Source organism: Dendrobates tinctorius, unplaced genomic scaffold (genome assembly GCF_039654945.1).
Source record: "Dendrobates tinctorius isolate UK_male_01 unplaced genomic scaffold, ASM3965494v1 ptg000030l, whole genome shotgun sequence".
Lineage (NCBI taxonomy): Eukaryota > Metazoa > Chordata > Amphibia > Anura > Dendrobatidae > Dendrobates > Dendrobates tinctorius.
In genome coordinates this window covers 2,055,544-2,068,942 of record NW_027361698.1, presented here as the reverse complement: position 1 = coordinate 2,068,942, position 13,399 = coordinate 2,055,544, and the positions used below count along the sequence as shown (strand labels likewise).

The 13,399-nt window shown below is 46.2% G+C and overlaps 1 protein-coding gene across 1 annotated transcript in view; it reads left to right on the top strand.

Moving 5' to 3' along the window:
- The window catches only part of TACR3 (tachykinin receptor 3), a 305,238-nt gene that overhangs the window by 123,406 nt on the left and 168,433 nt on the right, over positions 1–13,399 (top strand). The window lies entirely within an intron of this gene.

The window sequence follows — 13,399 nt, the reverse complement described above, 5'->3', positions numbered from 1 at the left end:
ATGATATTCCTTATAGCCTTTCAATTGCATCTTTCTCAATTCTTTCAAATGTCCATTGTGTTCCATAAATCTCTGCTAAAAACTCCAGCGTCAAAAAATTAGTAATTCCCCTCCTCTTGATTTTTTAGAGGCTGCCTGGAATATAAGCTACAAAAAATAATTGTTTCATGGACTATAAGAGGATACCTTCAATATATGCTGCAATTGAAGGGTTATGGGCTAGAGGAAAGATCTTGAATTTAATGTAATAACATCAATGCCGACAACCTGATCAGAAAGTTCCATCAAACTATTCTTTATATACTTTGTAAGAAAGGGAATATTGTCACTTCCATGACTATTCTAACTCCCAAACCTGCTTCTGTCACTGATATATCTTTGCGTGGGGGATGCAGGGTGAAAGTGTTTTACTTCTGGGACTTATGGTGCCATTCAGATAGCAAGTTTTGGGATTAAATTCTGAAAATTGTTCTCATTAACTTTCTTCTGTGAACCTTGGGCAGGGCTCACACTGTATAAATAAATCCCCAGCATCCTGCATATGGTTTAAGAAGACCCTGGTGAGCTCCCTACAATATCAAAGCAAGACTCAAACTAGAGAGACAAGAGCATTGTCCCTAGTTTAGACTACACTATACACTTCTGCCTGATTATTCTGTTCTTGTCCCTGACCTCCTGTAATTGAAGATACTCTCCAACCCAGTTCCACCTGCCAGCAGCCACTCGTGGATCCAATAAGAGATTCTGTTTAAGTCTAGATACCTCTAAAGGGGTTAAAGAGTGAAGACCAAGGCTACCACTGCGATCTGCTAGATGGATTGAATAGTGCAAAGTCTGATCATGGATACTACTTGTTCAATAGTTGATTGTTTTTAACCCAGGAACATTATATCAGAACTGTGATCTGTAACTACAGCTTAGCAACAATGTCTGCAATGACTTTTCGGTAGTTTGCAACACCCCACCCTTCAGTGTCATCATTGGTTGAGGCTATTGTTCTTTTCCTCCCCAACAACTATGCTTCCTTAGATTAGCTACTTTGTATAATTCACCTGAAAATCAGTTTCCATTATGGAAAGGGTAACAGCAACTCAAATAGTTAGGGTAATGAGCCTTTTATAAAGACACATCTGTTTTCCATTAGCAGTAGAAACAGGAAGAAAGACAAGTGATCTCAAAAGCAAAAAAACATAAATTTATTGTTACGTATTCTGCAAATGCTTGTCTTTGTTTCAAAAGGCATATATTTATGCAGAATTACAATTGCATGCTTTTGAGATTGCTTGCCTTTCCTGATGTTTCCATTTGTGAGTGACTAGCAGATGCCTGTATACAAAAGTATAAATGTGAAGATGGTCTTGGATGATTTTTTCCATGGGCCCCATAATAATCTTGACATTTTGGGCTAGGTGGCAAATGGTTATGAGCTGATTTTCCAAAAATGCAACGTCCACATGCTGGATGGTGTGATCATCAACAGCAGAATGGGGTCACCCTGGAATTAGAGCTGTTTGCACCAAAGTCCGACCACATTTGAAATGACGATGCCAGTTCTTGACATATGATTGTGAATCATCGCCATAAAATTCTTTCATCTCATAGAACGTCTCATTTGGTGTGCGTCCTTTCAAGTAAAGGAGCTTGATGACTGCTCTTTATTCCACTGGGTCCATTATCAAAGCTCACACCACTTCAGCACCTGTAAAATCAAGACCGTTATCAGGTCTGAGTCGTAAATTTGCAAGTAACCTATACAGACTTATATCATTACACATGTGCAGTTTCAGCATCCAAGTCCAAGTCGTGAGTCAGGATAGTCGAGGATTTCAAGGTTACATCACAGGGTGGGTACATTATAAAGAGAAGGAAGAGACAAAAATGTGGTCAGGTAATGTTCCGAGGTCAGAATACCAGGAGAATAATGGATCAGAGCAGAAGGGGTTAAACAGACGAATGGTCTCAACAAAGTCCTAGGTCAGGGCAACAAAATATCATTCATACTCTACTCAAGGTAAAGGGAGCACAAACCTCACTAGCTGAATGTACGTCGGGCAGAGTTATGGGAGAAACAGCTCAGTTAAGTAGCATGGCAATCATCTGGGATAATGAACACTTGGAGATAGCCGACATCTCCCAGTTTCAGATTGGATAGTCGAGTGTCAATCAACACACTGACATTTCAGCACACCCCTGTACCAGATAGGATGGCTGAGCTATCAATCAAAGTACTGACAGCTTCTGCATGCCACTGTGATAGATTGGACGGCCAAGCTGTCAGTAAATGCCTCCCAGACACACTGAGGGGTGGAGCATTACACTGACACCAAGCTCCCACAAATATGAAAAGGTGGTACTGATTCCCCATTTTTTCTCCCCGCAGTAGAGGTGGGGTGGGAGCATGATGTGGCATAGTCACATCGCATCTGCAACATTCTTTGTCTATGGAAATAGTAGAATTCAAAAAATCCCTTTAAGTGTTTGTAGTGTTTATAAATGAGAACCAACAATGTAATACTAATATTTCATGATCCATGCTGGATCAGGACTGATATAAAGCACATGTAACCTTATTTTTCCCTAATCTGTGCTTAAGGTGTATTTGCCCCCTGTTGCCATTAGGATTATTGCACTGTAGTGTAGTTTGTTCTAAGTTTGCCCCCCGGTGGTGGTGAGCATCATTGCACTCTAGTTTCTTTTGTTTAGTGCACATAATTATAATGCAGGTGTGATTACTGGTTCTGCTATAAAAGAGTCACAGGTGTTGCAATCAGTGTTGGTGATAGTGTTCATTTCAACCATTCTTGGTGGAGGAAGGATCTAGAGAGAGGTCCTGGCAGCTCAGTCAGAGCCCTGGTGTGAAAGGAGTCATAGGGGATTTCCTTGTAGCTCTGACAGAGCTTGGTGGCAGTGATTCAGGAGGAGAGCTGCATGCTAGTTGTGGACTCTGTTGCCAGGAGCAAGTGCAACAGAGTAAAGCTAAGTGGTGTTTCCCTGTTTGGTTTTTCCTTAGTGTATATTAGTGCAGCGGTGGGGCCAGTGCCTGCGCCACCCAGCTCCCTAGCAAGGGATAGGTGTAGGGTGTGCTAGCGCGACAGGTTCCTGATCGGCGCCTGGTGCGGAACCGGCATAGGGAACATTAGGAGTGTTAGGGACACTGACTCAGGGGAGTGCAGGAGGTCTCCATGTCCCCTTTCCTTACCGCAGGGCCCACCGTTGTAACTGTTTCCCTACCCCTTGTCTTGTTGTTTTAGTTACCGGCCTGCGAGCCGTGTCACACAGGACAGTATCACGTGCCGTGTCCTGTTGTTTTAGTTACCGGCCTGCGAGCCGTGTCACACAGGACGGGTCCGTGACATAATATTGACTCACATTGACACTTAAAAGATTTTTCCTTTTGCCAGAATTTTTTTCAAACTCCCTGTAGTCGAATAACCCGACTAAGCCTTCATATATCAATGACTAATTTCTTGCAACTGTTTATGGCTCCAGCTTTTCCAGAATTTTGTCACTCTGTTTGGTATTGAAGGTCTTTCAGTGCTGCCCATGTGACCACTGTAAACTACATTTCCCACAATCACTTGCATCTCCTCTGTTCCTGCTCTTCCCCACGCTCAAATAACAGTAACTATTACTCTACATGTTCTTTGATCTGCTAGTGACCACTAAGGCAGAACTGACAAGGGAAAACTTTGTACTGTATAGCGATGAGCGAACCCAAACTGTAAAGTATTGGGTCTGTACCTGACACCTAATGTCCAGTATAGAGTTGAGCGAAACGGGTCGGTCATATTCAAAAGTTGGCGACTTTCACTGAAGTCGGGTTTCATGAAACGAAACATGACCATAGCGAGAGGTCGGCCGTGAGGTCAGCGACCAGAGCGCCAAAGACGCGTTTCAAAAGATGCTTCCAGCGCCATTTTTCAGCCAATGATGGAGGACACACACTGTAGGCAACGCGATGACATAGGCATCAGTCACCACCATCTTTGAGAAGGGCATACAAGTGACTGGCTGGCTTTGTGTTGCGTCACAGGGGCTATAAAAGGGCGTGCATGCTGACCGCCATCTTACTACTGCCAATCTTAGCATTAGGGAGAGGTTGCTGCTGCTGATTCAGAATAAGGGAGAGCATTAGGCAGGGAAGAACAAAAAAACTGCTTCTGCTGTTAGCGATTTCCACTTACAACACAACACTTTGTGTGCAGTGACAGGGGAGGCTCTATTTTTGTGCATCAGCTCTGTTGGTTATTAGGCTGCCTTATAAGGCTCCCTGATAGCTGCATCGCTGTTTGAACACTGCTGTGCAAACTGCTTTTTTAAAAACAAAAATACTTTTCTTCCTATTTTCTGCACAGTTACCAAGTGTTCATTTTTCCACCCTCTTGTGTGTGCAGCAGTCCTCCTTACTAGGCTGCCTGCATCCATACTTGGACTGAGAGCATCATTGTCAGCATCCTCAAATCTCTAGTGAGATCCAAATTCTCACCAATCCTATAGACACCCTCCACCTTGTCATACACCATCCAATTTCAGCCTGTTACATTGAGGTCTAATCTCTACTGGGCCTGAGACAATAGTTCTGCATCCTCAAATCTATAATGAGATTCAAATTCTCGCCAATCCTATAGACACCCTCCACCTTGTCATACACCATCCAATTTCTGCCTGTTACATTGAGGTGTAATCTCTCCTGGGCCTGAGACAATAGATCTGTGTCCTCAAATCTATAGTGAGATTCAAATTCTCACCAATCCTATAGACACCCTCCACCTTGTCATACACCATCCAATTTCAGCCTGTTACATTGAGGTGTAAACTCTCCTGGGCCTGAGAAAATTGTTCTGCATCCTCAAATCTATGGTGAGATTCAAATTCTCACCAATCCTATAGACACCCTCCACCTTATCATACACCATCCAATTTCAGCCTGTTACATTGAGGTGTAAACTCTCCTGGGCCTGAGACAATAGTTTGGCGTCCTCAAATCTATAGTGAGATTCAAATTCTCACCAATACTATAGACACCCTCCACCTTGTCATACACCATCCAATTTCAGCCTGTTACATTGAGGTGTAATCTCTACTGGGCCTGAGACAATAGTTCAGCGTCCTCAAATCTATAGTGAGATTCAAATTCTCACCAATACTATATACACCTTCTACCTTGTTTTACAGTACCATATAGCTGGTGGTATTTTGGGTACATTTTCACAAAAATTAGGAAGTATGATGGAAGACGCCATGGAAGTGGGCGGGGGTTGCCAGCTGGTCCCGATGGTGATGGTGTTGCATCTGTTGGTAGTGGCAAAAGCACAATAGCACGTAAGGCAGGAGGTGTTGAGCCTGCGTCATTGTCTGGCTCCACAAGGCCTCAAAGGCTCTCTTTTCTGGGAGTAGGTAAACCACTTTTAAAGCCGGAGCTTCAGGAACAAGTTTTGGCTTACATTGCTGACACAGCCTCCAGCTCTCTCGCCTCCTCTTCTGAAGTTTCAAAAAATAAAAGCACTGAGTCGTCAGTGGAGGCTCCTGGTCAGGAACAACACCTTTTCTTGTGTCCTTCACCCCTACCAAAAGTGAAGGATGTGGCAGGCCACACTACTGATTACTCCATGGAGCTCTTTTCACATACCATGCTTGGGTTAGCAAGTCAAACCATGAATTCCCCAGTCCAAGATGAATCTGACATGGAGTGCACTGATGCACAGCCACTGCTATATTTTTCTGCTGGTACATTCACTAAAAGCACTATATTGTCCTCGCAGTGTACTGAGGCAGAATCAGACCCTGATGAAACTCAGGTGCCCCTTCCCGCATACTATACCACCTTACACGGTGACACAGAGGAAGGTGCACATGAAATTGAAGAGGAGGTGATGGGTGACCCAGTTGTTTACCCAGATTGGCATCCATTGGGGGAAGAGGGTGCCGCTGCCAGTAGCTCAGAAGAGGAGGAGGATCCGCAGCAGGCAACGACATCGCAACAGCTGTTATCTGGCAGGACCGTAGCAGTCCAAAAATGTGTTACAAAAACCAAAAGAGTTGCAAGGTCTCAAAATGTCTTCCATAGTAGGAAGAGTGCAGTGTGGCACTTTTTTGAACAAAATCCTAATGATCAGGCAAAAGCTATCTGTAAGAAGTGCGCAAAGTCCTTTAGCCGAGGGAAAAATCTGAGAAATTTGAATACCAGTTGCATGCTTAGACATTTAACCACCATGCACTTGCAAGCGTGGACGGACTACCAAACCTCACGTACCACATGTGCACCTGCTCCGAATGAAGGTAGTCAGCAACGCTACATCGCTTCCCCCACTGTAAGCCCACCGGTTAGCACAACACCAGCAGCAAATGTCGAGGTGTCGTCGCAAGGGCAAAGCAGTCATGGAATCACAATGTTATTGCTACGAAAGACTGAATCTAGACCATCAGCAACATCACCAACACCATCATCAACCCTCTCTCAGTCCACCATGTCCACCGCTAGTTCCAAAATATGCAGCTCTCAAGTCCAGCACACCCTACCAGAGACTCTCAGTAGGACAAGAAAGTACTCATCCTCTCATCCGCGTACACTGGCTTTGAAGGCCCACATTGCCAAACTAATCTCGTTAGAGATGATGCCCTACCGGATGGTTGAAAGCAAAGCTTTCCGCGAGCTCAAGGCCTATGCAATACAACGCTATGACCTACCCAGTCGGCATTTCTTTTCATGAAAAGCCATCTCAGCCCTCCACGTGCATGTGTAAGACCGCATTGTCCATGCACTCAAGCAATCAGTGAGTGAAAAGGTGCACCTCACAACAGATGCATGGTCCAGTAGGCATGGCCAGGGCCGTTACGTGTCCATAATGTGGTGGATGCAGGGTCCACAGGGGAAAGCGGCGGTGGGACAGTGCTGCCTAGCCCACGGCATAGGAAACAGTTGGCTGTAGGCATTCGACCCTCCTCCTCCTCCTCCAGAAGCGAAAGCTCGTCCACAGAGCGCAGTTGCACGAGCACTCCATCCGCAGCTGCCAGTGTTGCACACGAGGTGTCCCACTATTGAACAGCTAGTGGTAATGGTCAGCAGGCTGTGCTGAAGATGATGTGTTTGGGCGACAACAGACACACCGCGGAGGTACTGGCCGACTAATGAGTGGAGATGGAAAAAATCCCACGCCAATGAGTACTTCATCACATTCAAACAGTCCCTCACTACTTTCAAGGCCACACTCACTGCAGCAAAACAAACCTACTTCTCATCTCTCATATCATCCCTGTCTCACAACCCTAAACAGTTATTCAACACCTTCAATTCTCTCCTCCGCCCCCAGCACCTCCTCCCTCTCCACTCATCTCAGCTGAAGACTTTGCCTCATTTTTCAAGGAGAAGATTGATAACATCAGAGACAGTTTTGGTCAACAACCCCCAGTGCCCTTCCTCCTACCTGCCCTGCCCTCCCCCAAAACCAACTTCTCCACCATTACAGAAGATCGACTCTCCACTCTACTCTCAAGATCACATCTCTCTACCTGTGCACTTGACCCGATCCCATCCCACTTCATCTCAAACCTCACTACAGTCTTCATCCCAACCCTAACCCATCTCTTCAACCTATCACTAACAACTGGTGTTTTCCCCTCAAGCTTCAAACATGCCTCAATCACACCTTTCCTCAAAATGCCCTCTCTTGACCCATCCTCTGTATCTAGCTATTGCCCTATATTACTTCTCCCCTATGCCTCAAAACTACTGGAACAACACGTCCATCTTGAACTATCCTCCCACCTCTCTTCTTGCTCCCTCCTTGACCACTTGCAATCCGGCTTCTGGCCACACCACTCCACTGAAACTGCCCTAACTAAGGTCACCGATGACCTACTAGCTGCCAAGGCCAAGCGACACTACTCTGTCCTCCTCCTCCTGGACCTGTCCTCTGCCTTTGACACAGTGGACCATTCCCTATTACTGCAGACACTCTCATCTCTTGTTATCACAGACTTGGCCCTATCTTGGATTGCGTCATACCTAGCAGACCGGACATTCAGCGTCTCCCATTCGCACACCACCTTCTCACCGCGCCCCCTATCCGTCGGAGTCCCGCAAGGTTCAGTCCTAGGGCCCCTGCTCTTCTCCGTTTACACCTTCGGCCTCGGACAGCTCATAGAATCTCATGGCTTTCAGTATCATCTCTATGCTAATAACACACAGATCTACATCTCTGAACCTGATATCACCTCCCTACTAAACAGAATCCCTCAGTGTCTGTCTGCTATTTCATCCTGCTTCTCCGCTAGATTTCTAAAACTTAATATGGACAACACAGAATTAATCATCTTTCGCCCATCTCACGTGACCCCCCCAACGGAGCTATCCATTAAAGTAAACGGCTGCCCACTCTCTCCAGTCCCACAAGCTCCCTCCCTTGTGGTTATCCTTGACACTGATCTCTCTTTCAAACCACATATCCAAGCCCTTTCCACTTCCTGCCGACTTCAACTCAAAAATATTTCACGGATCCGTACATTCCTCAACCAAGAATCTGCAAAAACCCTAGTCCATGCCCTCATCATCTCCCGCCTTGACTACTGCAACCTCCTGCTCTGTGGGCTCCCCTCTAACACGCTCGCACCCCTCCAATCTATTCTTAACTCTGCTGCCCGACTAATCCACCTGTCCCCCCGCTATTCCCCAGCCTCTCCCCTTTGTCAATCCCTGCACTGACTCCCCATTACCCAAAGACTCTAGTTCAAAACCCTTACCATGACATACAAAGCCATCCACAACCTGAGTCCTCCATACATCTGTGACCTAGTCTCCCGGTACTAACCTGCACGAAATCTCCGATCCTCACAAGATCTCCTTCTGTACTCCCCTCTTATCTCCTCTTCCCACAATCGCATACAAGATTTCACCCGTGCATCCCCCCTACCCTGGAACTCTCTACCACAACATATCAGACTCTCGCCTACCATGGAAACCTCCAAAAAGAACTTGAAGACCTACCTCTTCCGACAAGCCTACAACTTGCAGTAACCACCGATCCACCAAACCGCTGCACGACCAGCTCTACCCTCACCTACTGTATCCTCACCCATCCCATTGTAGATTGTGAGCCCTGGCGGGCAGGGTCCTCTCTCATCCTGTACCAGTCGTGACTTGTATTGTTTAAGATTACTGTACTTGTATGTATTATGTATACCCCTCCTCACATGTAAAACGCCATGGAATAAATGGCGCTATAATAAATAATAATAATAATAATAATAATAATTGCAGCGATAAACTGAGTCATGGCTGGGCAGTCTACATCTTCAGGCAGGCAAGGTAGTTAGTGATAATGGCTGAATTTTGTGGCAGCCATAGCCCTTTCAAAACTCAGACACATACTTTGCCTGGCTCACACCTTGAACCTGGTCGTGCAGTGCTTCCTCAATAATTATCCGGAGTTAACACCCCTGCTCTATAAGGTGCGAAGACTGTGCTCGCACATCCACTGGTCGCCCATACACTCCAGTCATATGCAGAAGCTGCAGCGATTGCTCCACCTTCCCAAGCACTGCCTAATTATCGATGTTGCAACAAGGTGGAACTCCACCCTGCACATGGTTCAGAGGCTGTGCGAACAGAGGCAGGCTGTAATTTATTTGTGGGAGGATACACGGGCAGGCAGTTTGCAGGCAGACATGAAGTTGTCTGGTGTACTGAGGTTGAAGCTGAAAGACCTCTGTAAAGTCCTTAAGTGTTTTGAGGAATGCACACGGCTGATAAGTGCAGACGATGCCATCATAAGCATGAGCATCCCACTTATGCGTCTGCTCATGCAAACTTTGACGCACATTAAGGAGCAGGCGTCTGCAGCCGAGGAGGAAGAGGAGGAGGGAAGCTTTGATGACAGTCAGCCAATGTCTGCTCAGGAAAGCCTTGTGGAAGAGGTGGAGGAAGAAGAGGAAGAGGAGGAGGAGGAGGATGGGGATTATTATTTTGGGGAGGAGGATGCTTCTCAGGGGGCAAGAAAAAATGTTGGCATGGCAAGGTCAGGTACTGGTTTTGTGTGTGACTCGAGGGATGTTGATTTGCCAGAAAGTGCTCCTCCACCCAGCACTCACAGTGCATCATTGACACCTGGAACATTGGCCCACATGTCTGATTATGCCTTGCAGATCCTAAAAAGGGACCCCTGCATTGCCAAAATGATGAACGATGATGACTACTGGTTGGCCAGCATCCTGGATCCACGCTATAAAGGCAAATTCCAAAACATCATGCCACAGGAGAACCTAGAGCTAATATTGGCTAACAAATAAGCAACTCTGGTAAACCGTTTGTTTGAGGCATTCCCAGCACACAGCGGCGGTGATATTTTTCCAACGAGCCGTAGGGGGCAACATGGAAGAGGTGTTCGTGGTGCACACAGCCGAAGTGGTGTTGGACACAGGGGTTTCATGACCATGTTGTGGACTGAGTTTTCAAGTACCGCTCACACGACTGGTAATACTGCATCGATCGAAAGTGACAGGAGACAGCAATTGTCAACTATGGTAACAAACTACTTCTCCTCCCATATAGATGTTCTCCCTCACCGGTCATTCCCTTTTGACTATTGGGCCAGTAAACTTGACACCTGGCCTGAATTGGCACAATATGCCTTACAGGAGCTTGCTTGCCTTGCTGCTAGTGTGTTATCTGAATGAGTCTTCAGTACTGCTGGATCAATCCTGACAGAAAAAAGGACCCGTCTGTTGACCCAAAATGTTGATGATCTAACCTTCATTAAAATGAACCATGCATGGGTTTCAAAGGATTTTGTCCCACCCTCCCCTGCTGACATGTAGGTTGCCTGAAAAATGGCTTGCTTTTGTCCTCCTCTTCCACGGACTTCTCCAGTTACCTCATTTGCAGCTGCTGAATGTCCAACATCAACATATGCCATTTTTTCCACCTCCCTAACTGGGCTGCCTCCCCACAGGACCGGGGTCACCACCTGGTGCACGCACCCGTGCGAGTGCCGTTGCCCTGGACAGGTGGGTGGGCTCACTCTTGGGCAACGGCACTGGCACAGGGTCCCTCATAGTACAATCAAGTGTCTCTGATGGTGGGGGTGCACACCCGCTGTCAGGCACACCGGCGTACTATGATGGGCCCTGTGCCAGTACCGTCGCCCACGAGTGGGCCCCCCCTGCTTGCTCAGGGCCCCAGCACTTGCAATACTTACCTCTCCTTGCTCCACCACTGTGTAGTCTGGCCTGTTCAATGCTTCACTGGGACTGCCAATGCAAATTTGGTGAAATGATAGATGATGGTTAAGATGTAGCTATGCCCTGTCCTGCAGGGCTCTATCTTCAGATGATCAATGGCTTCCATTTGTTATGGACATTGACTCACAATGAGATGCAGTGGTGGTTTATCATCAGATTTCATGGTTTTCCGACTCACAGACATGTGAGATTCCTGCCCACATTTTTAAATGTGTCCTCTCATGCTAATCCAATAGAATCGCCAACGGCCTGTTGCTTGTGTCTTTTGCTCTCCAAAGTTACCCGACAGATCATGATAGGCAGTAAGGACAATGTCTACATCTGTCCCTGTGATCACAATTTGATGGAGATGAGTAATGGTGATGGGTTCCACGGTACTGCGATACAGCAAACCTTTCTTCACAAGAACTGTTTTAGCTGTCTCCACAGACAAAGTAATTGAGGGTCAACATCGCCTCTAAGAATTCTCCCATGAGTTTTTACCATGATTAGTAATTCCAAAATTTCTGCAATCAGTCAACTTTCCGTCTGTACTTGTATCCATCTCGTTTCCTTTTGAGGAGAGTCTGGACTGTCTTACTGAGACTGAAATATATATGAAGATTGAAAAATACCCCAACAGTGTATACTGGTGTACGCTTCAAATACATAACCCTTTTTCTACTTTTTAGACTCTTGTCTAATCCATACTGAGGCTGTGAGTGTCTTTGTCGGACTATGGAAATATACAAGCAGATTTTTAATGTTTAAACCATGCTTTATATACCTGTTATCCGGTGATACTGTACCCTTTCTCAACTTTGTACAATCACGTCAAATCCATACTGGGCCTGAGACCCTCTGAGTCTGCCTCCTGATATATAGACATAGGTTTTTAATGTTTAAACTATGCTATATATACCTGTTATTCGGTGATACTGTACTCTTTCTCAACTTTGCACAATCACGTCAAATCCATACTGGGCCTGAGACCCTCTGAGTCTGCCTCCTGATATATAGACATAGGTTTTTCATGAGCAAACTATGCTACATATATACCAGTTATCCGATGATACTGTACCCTTTCTCAACTTTCTACAATCTTGTCGAATGCATACTAGGCCTGAGAACATCTGAGTCTGCCTCCTGTCTAGAGATGAGCGGTGATCGAGTTGACCTGTTCGCCAAGTTAAAATTCCAGCTGTTTTGGGCGGTGTTCGAGCCGTTCGTTGAACTCGAACACTTTGCTTAAAATTCAGCTGTTCGAGATTCCGTTCAAGAACGGTTCGTTCACCAAAAGCGTAACTTCATTTCCACATTAATAATGGTTTTCAATGTTAATAGACAGTTTCATGGCATAGTAGCGGTGTGTGGTAGCAAGCGGTGTAGTACACCTGTCAAGGAGCTACACCATGTGTGTTTCTAATTATTTTTTACCGCATCTTGTCCAGAAAATCCTTTTGGGCCTTGTAGCACTGCCGGCTACTCAGCAGTGGAGCCCCCCCATGAACCTAGCTATGCCGCCTGTTTATGAAAGAACCAGTTTTTGACTGCATTTAGCACAGTTAATACTTTGGGCCTAGTAACTGTGTCTGCTACTCATCAGAGGAGCCCCCCCGTGAACCAAGCTGTGACGCCTGTTTATGTAAGAACCATTTTTTAACTCCATTTAGCCCAGTGAATACTTTGGGACTAGTACCGGTGTCTACTGCTCAGCAGAGGAGCCCACCTGTGAACCTAGCTGTGCCGCCTGTTTATATAAGCACTGTCTGCTACTCAGCAGAATTGCCCACCCGTGAACTAAGCTATGCCGCCTGTTTATGTAAGAACTATGTGCTACTCAGCATAGGAGCCCAGCTGTTAAGCAAGCTACAGCACCTGTGGTTTGGACACTTAATTTTTTCATTTTTTCTGGAATGCCGGTTAGGCCTAATTCCAGAATTCTGGTTGACCTGCACTTACTGGGAAATCCTCGTTCACGGGGAAGAATTGGAATCCCAGATCCCCATCACTAACTGGGTTCAGTGGGGTATCTGCACCTGTAAGCGACACACGGTGGACCTTTCAGTGTAGCGCGCATGAAGCCCCGGACTTGTAAGGGCATGACAGACCTGTTATTGATCGATCTCGCGTGCCTGAGCCTCGCATGTCCCTCTAGTAAGCTTGACGAGTACCGCGGTGGCAT